Source organism: Clarias gariepinus, chromosome 12 (assembly GCF_024256425.1).
Source record: "Clarias gariepinus isolate MV-2021 ecotype Netherlands chromosome 12, CGAR_prim_01v2, whole genome shotgun sequence".
Classification (NCBI taxonomy): Eukaryota; Metazoa; Chordata; class Actinopteri; order Siluriformes; family Clariidae; genus Clarias; species Clarias gariepinus.
In genome coordinates this window covers 25425805-25434227 of record NC_071111.1, presented here as the reverse complement: position 1 = coordinate 25434227, position 8423 = coordinate 25425805, and positions in this window count along the sequence as shown.

The following is an 8423-nucleotide window of genomic DNA, read 5'->3' as shown; positions in this document are numbered from 1 at the left end:
TATTTCAACCTTCGACTGCACAAACTGTGTGTGTGTATATATACAGTATGTATATATATATATATATACACATATACACACACACACTTTGTGTAAATGATTGTCATCAGCGTTGCTCCCCAGGGTTTGCTTACCCCACCCCCACGTGACCTGGCAGAACTGCGTGTAGCACTTGTGGAAGAGAGGAACACATTGCTTTAGAACATCATGAAGCTAGTGAGGAGCATAAGACGTCGCTGTCAAGCTGTCATTGCCGCAAATAGTGGAAACACCCGCTACTGACATTGTCAATTTTTGTTATTTGGGGCTATCCCTGTTATTGTCAAAATTTTGGGGGTAATAAATATTAAACTAATGAAAATGGTGTTTCTTCTCATACATTATACATAATATACATTTTATATATATATATAATGTATATAATGTATAATATACAAACATTATTGTTTTTATATAATATACAAAAATAAATATTTTTGTGAAAAAAATAAAACACATAAATTGAGTCCCCTTTCTCATTTAGTATACTAGAATTCTCCATTTCAGTTACAGTCAGGTCATGTAAGATGTTGTTGTAACATTTGTGGTTACCTGTCCTGCAGAGGGCGCACTTTTATATTAAATACCATTTCTTTTCAGATTTGTTTCAACTGTAACAGAAATATTATTATTTTTACTTACTTTTTGTTCTTCGGGGCACACGCACAATATTAAATATGAGCATTGCCATTAGATGTACATTATTGTTCCAGAGTTACTTTACAGCTAATGTTCACCTTAATCTTTAGTTTTTTTTAAAACTACTGTACAAGTGTGACGGTACAACCACTATATAGTGATATCGATTATACCCGACCAATATAGTGGTCCAATTTTATATGGTATAGTTATTAATTATATAGTAATACCCGACCGATACCTGTTTCAGATTGTAGGCCTATCTGTATCCCACACATTACACATTTCCTACATCTGAGTTTTACACGAGTTTAATTTACAATATATCCTCATTGTTCTTATATAAAGTCATTAATAATAAATAAATCACTCACCTTTAGTCACCCGGCCCTGTTGTGTTACATTAATATCTCAGTTTCCGCTTTAAAGATTGTATTTTAACTTTTCCAAAACTTCCACAAAATGGAGTCGAGGCTGAAACACTTTCACTTTAGGAAAATGATTCATTACAGGCGATGAGTCATCCGGGGGTCGACTCTTTGAATCGGTTCATATCCACGTAAAGCATTATCAGTGTAGGGGAAGGGGAACTCCAAATTACTAATTTGCTTACATTACAGATTATTACATGTAAAAAGTAATCCGATTACTAATTGCATTACTTTCAAGTTACGGCGTGCGCCTGTGATGGGCGCGCGCCTCAACCTGTTGTCGCTCCTCGCTCACTCCGTAGGCTCCCTACGTGGGCGTGTTCCCCTTCTTTGCAGGTGCGCGATATGTATACCCCCCCTGCCACAGATTGCTCCCACACATAATCGCTATCAAATATTATATTAGAACATAAATTCATAGGCACAAGACAGCCGTCAAGACCATTAATACAAATTCTTGTAAAATATTAATTTTTTGGCACATTTATTTTTCAGGGGTTTGTCATGAATATGCAAATAAATATTTATATATGATAAAATGATTAAATGATAAATATTTTTTATACAAAAAAATTGGATGAAACTAATTTTATTACAAAATAAACAATATAAAAGTATACTGTAGGCTACATGTTTTTTCTATTTTTATATACAACATATATATTTTCATATTGCTTATTTTATTTTATTGTCTCATGTAATTTGTAATGTGTAAACCATTAACCTATGAATTTATGTTCAAATATAATATTTGATAGCGATTATATAGGGGAGGGGGCATAACACGTGTTACAAAACAAATTGAGCTTACTTTTTTGCAATTTCGTCAACCAATCAAAGAGGTTGTGATCAGTGTTTCTACTGTTGATGCATATCGCCTTTTAAACCAACTCACAGCTTTATTAATCATCAACAACAGGTGTGCTCTAAGAACCAACTTAGCCAGATCGTAATTAGCACGATGATCTCATCTTAGATGTCAATTCATCTCAGATGTGTCAAGAGACATACGAAGAACTGACCCGGGTTTCGATCCCGGGCACACTTGTGCATTTACACAACCAGAAACAGGAGGTGGCGATGGAGACGTAGTTGGTTTGTTGTCCGTCGCAAAAAACGGAGAAAGAAGAAGAAACACGTGCTCAGGGGTCGTTCTTTGTACTTATAATGTTGCTGTTGGTCTTTCAGCTGCTCCCAACAAGGGGTCGCCACAGCAGAATATCCAGTCCGACACAAGTTTTACGCCGAATGCCCTTCCTGATGCAACCCTTCCATTTTATCCGGGCTTGGGACCAGCACTGTATCCAGTGGCTGGGGGGTTTGGGCACCGGCTGGGAATCGAACCCGGGCTTTCCGCATGGCAGGCGAAACACCTACCACTGAGCCGCCAGTGCCCCTTCATACTAATAATAATTATTATTATATTATATATATACACCGCGTTCCAAATGATTATGCAAATTGGATGTAAGTGTCATAAACATTAAATGTTTAGTTTTTAAATTAAACTCATGGATGGTGTTGCGTCTCAGGGCTCTTTGGGTCACTGAAATGAATCTCAGACACGTGTGATAATTAGTTTGCCAGATAAGCCCAATTAAAGGAAAAGTACTGAAGAAGGTTGTTCCACATTATTAAGCAGGCCACAGGTTTCAAGCAATATGGGAAAGAAAAAGGATCTCCCTGCTGGGGAAAAGCGTCAAATGTTGCAATGCCTTGGACAAGGTATGAAAACATTAGATATTTCATGAAAACTTAAGCGTGATCATCGTACTGTGAAGACATTTGTGGCTGATTCTGTGCACAGACAGGTTCGTGCAGATAAAGGCAGAATGAGGAAGGTTTCTGCAAGACAAATTCATCAGATTAAGAGAGCAGCTGCTGAAATGCCATTACAAAGCAGCAAACAGGTATTTGAAGCTGCTGGTGCCTCTGGAGTCCCGCAAACCTCAAGGTGTAAGATCCTTTAAAGGCTTGCAGTTGCGCATAAACAGACTTTTCGGCCACCTCTAATCAATGCTCACAAGCAAAAACGGTTGCAGTGGGCCCAGGCATACATGAAGACAAGTTTTTAAACAGTCTTGTTTACTGATGAGTGTCGTGCAACCCTGGATGGTCCAGATGGATGGAGTAGTGGATGGTTGGTGGGTGGCCACCATGTCCCAACAAGGCTGCAACGTCAACAAGGTGGTGCCGGAGTCATGTTTTGGGCCGGAATCATGGGGAGAGAGCTGGTAGGCCGTTTTAGGGTCCCTGAAGGTGTGACAATGACTTTTTCCATGGTACAAAAAGAAGAACCGTGCCTTCCATTACAAAATCATCTTCATGCACGACAATGCACCATCTCATGCTGCAAAGAATACTTTTGTGTCATTGGCTGCTATGGGAATAAAATATGAGAAACTCATTGTGTGGCCACCATCCTCTCCTGACCTCAAACCCATTGAGAACCTTTTGAGCATCCTCAAGAAAAAGATCTATGAGGGTGGGAGGCGGTTCAAAACAGCAGCTCTGGGAGGCTATTCTGACATCCTGCAAAGAAATTCAAGCAGAAACTGTCCAAAAACTCACAAGTTCAATGGATGCAAGAATTGTGAAGGTGATATCAAAGAAGGAGTCCTATGTTAAGATGTAACATGCCCTGTTAGGATGTTTTTGATTGAAATAGCTTTTGATTTCAGTAAATATAACCTCCTAAAGCTGCAAATTCAACAAAAGACCATTTTTAGTTCTTTACAACCTATAAAATGTTTTAACTCTGTTGTGCATAATAATTTGGAACATTGCATTTTCAGTTTTTTTTTTATAAATATTGTTATCATTAGGAGGTTTGTTCAATAAAATTCAAATTATACCCTAATGGTTGATGACTTGAAAATTATACTGACTGTCATTTGCATTGACTAATTATGAAAATCAGGAAAATATATAATTTGCGTAATAATTTGGAACATGGTGTATATACAGTGGAACCTTGGATTACGAGCATAATTCATTCCGGAAGCGGCTCGTATTCCAAAACACTCGTAAACCAAATTTTATTTTCCCATAAGAAATAATGGAAATTTAAATTATTCGTTTTACAGCCAAAAAAAATAAATACATAAAAATTATAAATACAAAATAAAGTAAAAATAAAACAAATAACCTGCACGTTACCTTTAAAAAAAGTAAAAATAAATCCAGACAGATAAGTGTTTTCGTTTGTGCATGCAGGCGCTCTGTGTGTGTGTGTGTGTGTGTGTGTGTGAGGCAAGAGTAAGTGGAGACTCTTGCTTTCAGCCCCTCCTGTCTTCCCCTTCTCATCGTACACAGTAAAACTTTCTACTCTCGTCTAAATTAAACCCACACACACATTAACGGAAAGACTGTTGTTCTCTTCCAAATTATTAAAGCCTCTCTGCTTTATTGTAATGTTGCTCGCGACAGCGTAACAGCTCGTTAATTCATGCTCGTGTAATGATGACATGGACAAACTGGTCGATGCCCGTTCTTTAATTTGCTGCATCATCGGGCTATAGTACAAACTTTCGGGTGGATCCTGCACTTAAATCCAACAACAACAACAACAAAAAAACTACTGAAGAACAAAACTCAGGCTCTATATCCTAGCTTACATCTCGCATTCGCGTTCACACACACCGGACTGCATTACCCACAATGCATCTGCCGCACTGGAGTACACTGTAAACAGCTGTCATAAATCAACCTCTATCTCCCGCTACACTGTTTTGTCTAAAGAATTAGCAAGGAACATCGCTAATGACACTCGTGTAAGCGCATACTAACGGTATCACTGCTATAAAGTAAAACAAACAAACAAATAAACTGCACTTTACCTCTGAAAAGAATCGCGACAGAGCTGAGTTTCTTTGTAGAGCAGACACTCTCTCACCTAATGTCTGTGCAAGATACTTTTCCTTTCCCACGTGAGTCAGTTCACGTCAGTCGTGCTCTTTAAACAATCAGATGTGACCTCGCCATTTCAACCAATCATAACCCGCCAGGAGCGCAGCCTAAATCCTATTTAAATTAAATAAACCTGCTTCTATTTGAAGAACAGACCCCAGCTTGACCAGCAATTATACTGTACCAGCATATGTTGTGTTTTGGTGCTGGTATGCTGGTGACCAGCATATATTGTGTTTTGGCCCTTAACCCTCAACTGCTCAGATGTATAATGAGATAAAAATGTAAGTCGCTCTGGATAAGAGCGTCAGCCAAATGCCTAAATGTAAATTTGGGTTTATGAGCACTGAAGTAGTTCTGACATTTGTGTATTTTTCTTACTTATAAACATATAAATGTCACCTCTTTCACCTAGTGCAAAGTAAATGTCCAGGATTAAGGGACACAGATGATATTATACACAGAAGGCACAATTATGGCATCCTGTAAATATGGCCATGTAAACAGACATTTAGGGTAAAACAGTGTGAACAGGAACAGACCCGGCCTTGGTTCCAAATCTTACAGAGAAACGTGATCATAGGCTATGTTTACACTGCAGGTCTCGATGCCCAATTCTGATTTGTTGCCTATATCTGATTTTTTTTGACCGTCTGTTTACACGTTCTTTCAACTATGACTCATATCCAATACACGTGTTTACACTTGCCATGCCATCTGAACCATTGCACATACTTAAAGGAAGGTTTTTGCGCTCCACACTAGCCAAGATAGACGAAGGTGAAGTATGCTTGATGCTCTGATCAAGATATACAGGAAGTACTGTAGTAGCGGTAGATTTGTGTGTGTATAAATGTGCAAACATTATTGTGGTTTCAAATATGGCGTACTTACGGTGGCCCTGAAGTCAGTTTTGTTAATTTTTTTCACTTCACGGCCATCATAGTTTAAAGTGAAGCAGAACACACAAGAAACAAAGATAAAGAAACAAGTCCCTACATCCTGTATATCTTGAGTGACAGATGTCTCGTCCAATCAGTGGTGGGCATTTCATTCGCTAACTATACCTACCTTTTTCGGTTTGTATCGGACTGGCCGAGAAGTGCAATACAAATTAACAAAACGGAAAACAAATTAACAAATTCAAAACCAAATTAACAAATCCGAAAACAAAATAACAAAACCAACAACAAAACTCTCCCCCTCCAAAAAAAATTGTTTGGGTTTTGTTATTTGGTTTTTAATTTGTTTTCCGTTTTGTATTGCACTTCTCGGCCAGTCAGATATTAGTTATTTTGTTTTCCGTTTTGTTAATTTGGTTTTGAATTTGTTATTTTGTATTGGGTTTTGTTATTTTGTTTTCAGTTTTGTTAATTTGTTTTGCACTTCAGGGCCACCGTATAAAACAGAGGAGAATGAAAAAAACGGCATAATTGCAGCCTGCGCAAGGGGAGGGGGAGTGCTTTTCCTTTTCCATGTCACATGCGATGTTATAATTCCACACGTGCTTCCACCGGAGAATAACATTACGTCATTATGACGTACAGAACACAATGACTCAGGAAATCCGATCTGTCCGTTTACACGACAATCACATTAGCACATATCTGATTTATTTCCACATATGAAGGAGGCCTGAAACCGATCTCGAAATATTGGAATGCATGCGTTTTTTTCCTGTTTACGCGGACATAGAACATATCCGATATGTGTCACATGTGAGCAAAAAATCGGAATTAGGTCACATTTACCTGACAGTGTAAATGTAGCCATACACACTGCTTGTGTGCCCTCTTGTGGACTCTGTATGTAACTGCATGAGAAAAAAAATGCCTGACGTTGTTTATTACTTACAATTTTATTTAAACGGATTTGTCTGCAATTATTAGAGTTTTAATTATTAGTGTCTTTGTATTTATTATTTAATTCAACATACTTGTTAGTTTAGTCAGTGTGGCCCACAGCCCCACTTAGTTTTCATCATTTTCTTCTTCTACACCCAGGCAAGTTATTAATTGTAAAGTAAAAAAAAGCAAAAAAAAAAAAAAATGGTGCATTTAATTACAAATGTGCTATGTGTTTGTTTATATATTTATTTACTTTTTGCATGTCTGTGTAGTTTAGCCAGGATAGTTCAGAGTCAGTGAGTAAAATAATTTAATTCTCATTAATTCTTATTATCTCCACACTTTTTTGCCTATTTAATTCACAAATCTTTTCCGTTTTCCAGCGTGTAGATGATGGAAGGCAGTGTGGAGCAGACTGACTCAGGTGGACTCCATGTCCAGTCCCATCTCAGACACTTCTCTCTCTGTCTTCTACGTTTGTTTTAAAGCTTTAACTCACTTTAAGTCTAAATCTTCAGTGGTGTTTAATGGATTAATAATTAATCATAAATTAAATTAATAACTTAATTCAACTGAATTTACTAATTAATTATTTTATTAATGTGTGTCTCAGTGGTAAACACCATTGACTTTCTAAAATTATCCACAAATGTACAAAATGTCACAATAAGAAGTCAATTAAACTGTACCTTGTAGAACTTGCAGATGTAATGTGTTGATTTTCAGAGTGATGTTTATTGAAGACTGAAGAGTCTTTGCTTTTTTTTTATTATCAATAGAAACATAACTTCAGAGAGTTTTTAACCGTTCACTTTCAAACACAAGAAAAAAAAGACCCTTTAAAAACACCATCTATATATACGCTTTATCCTGTAGACAGGGTCATAGAGGGCCTGGAGCATATACCAGGAGACATAGGGCATTAGGCGGGGTACACTCTGAATGGGGTGCCAATCCATCATAGGGCACACACACTCATTCACACTAGAGACAATTTAACAACGCCAATTAGCCTGATCTGCATATCTTTGGACTAAGAGATAACCAGAGTACCCTGAGGAAACCCACATCGAGAACATGCACTCAGACCCGAGGCGGGAATCGAACCTGGATGTTAGAGGCACAAGGCGACAGTGCTTACAACTTTATCAAATGATCATAAAGTCAGAAAAGCAAATACAGTAATTAAATTTACATTTTCAATCACTTACACACAGAAAGTTAATAAGTAACATCCTTTATAAATACAAATGTGAAATGTGATTTTGCTGCTTATCCTGGTTACAGGATCCTCATGATAAATGTTCCTCCTTGTCCTTCACACAGTATACTGGACTTTATCTCCACAACTGGCAAAGTACATAATACACCAGTTCTATATATATCCATGGTCATCAGTTTATAAGATAAAAATGAATATTTGTACTAATGTGTGAGAGACAGATGGCTGTAAACAGTCCTCGTGATCACCAGGCTGAGCAGCTGGGAGAGGAGATGCTGTGCTGGTCTACTAATGGGACAGTGAAGGGGACGCTTGTCCTCCAGACCGGACTGTCTC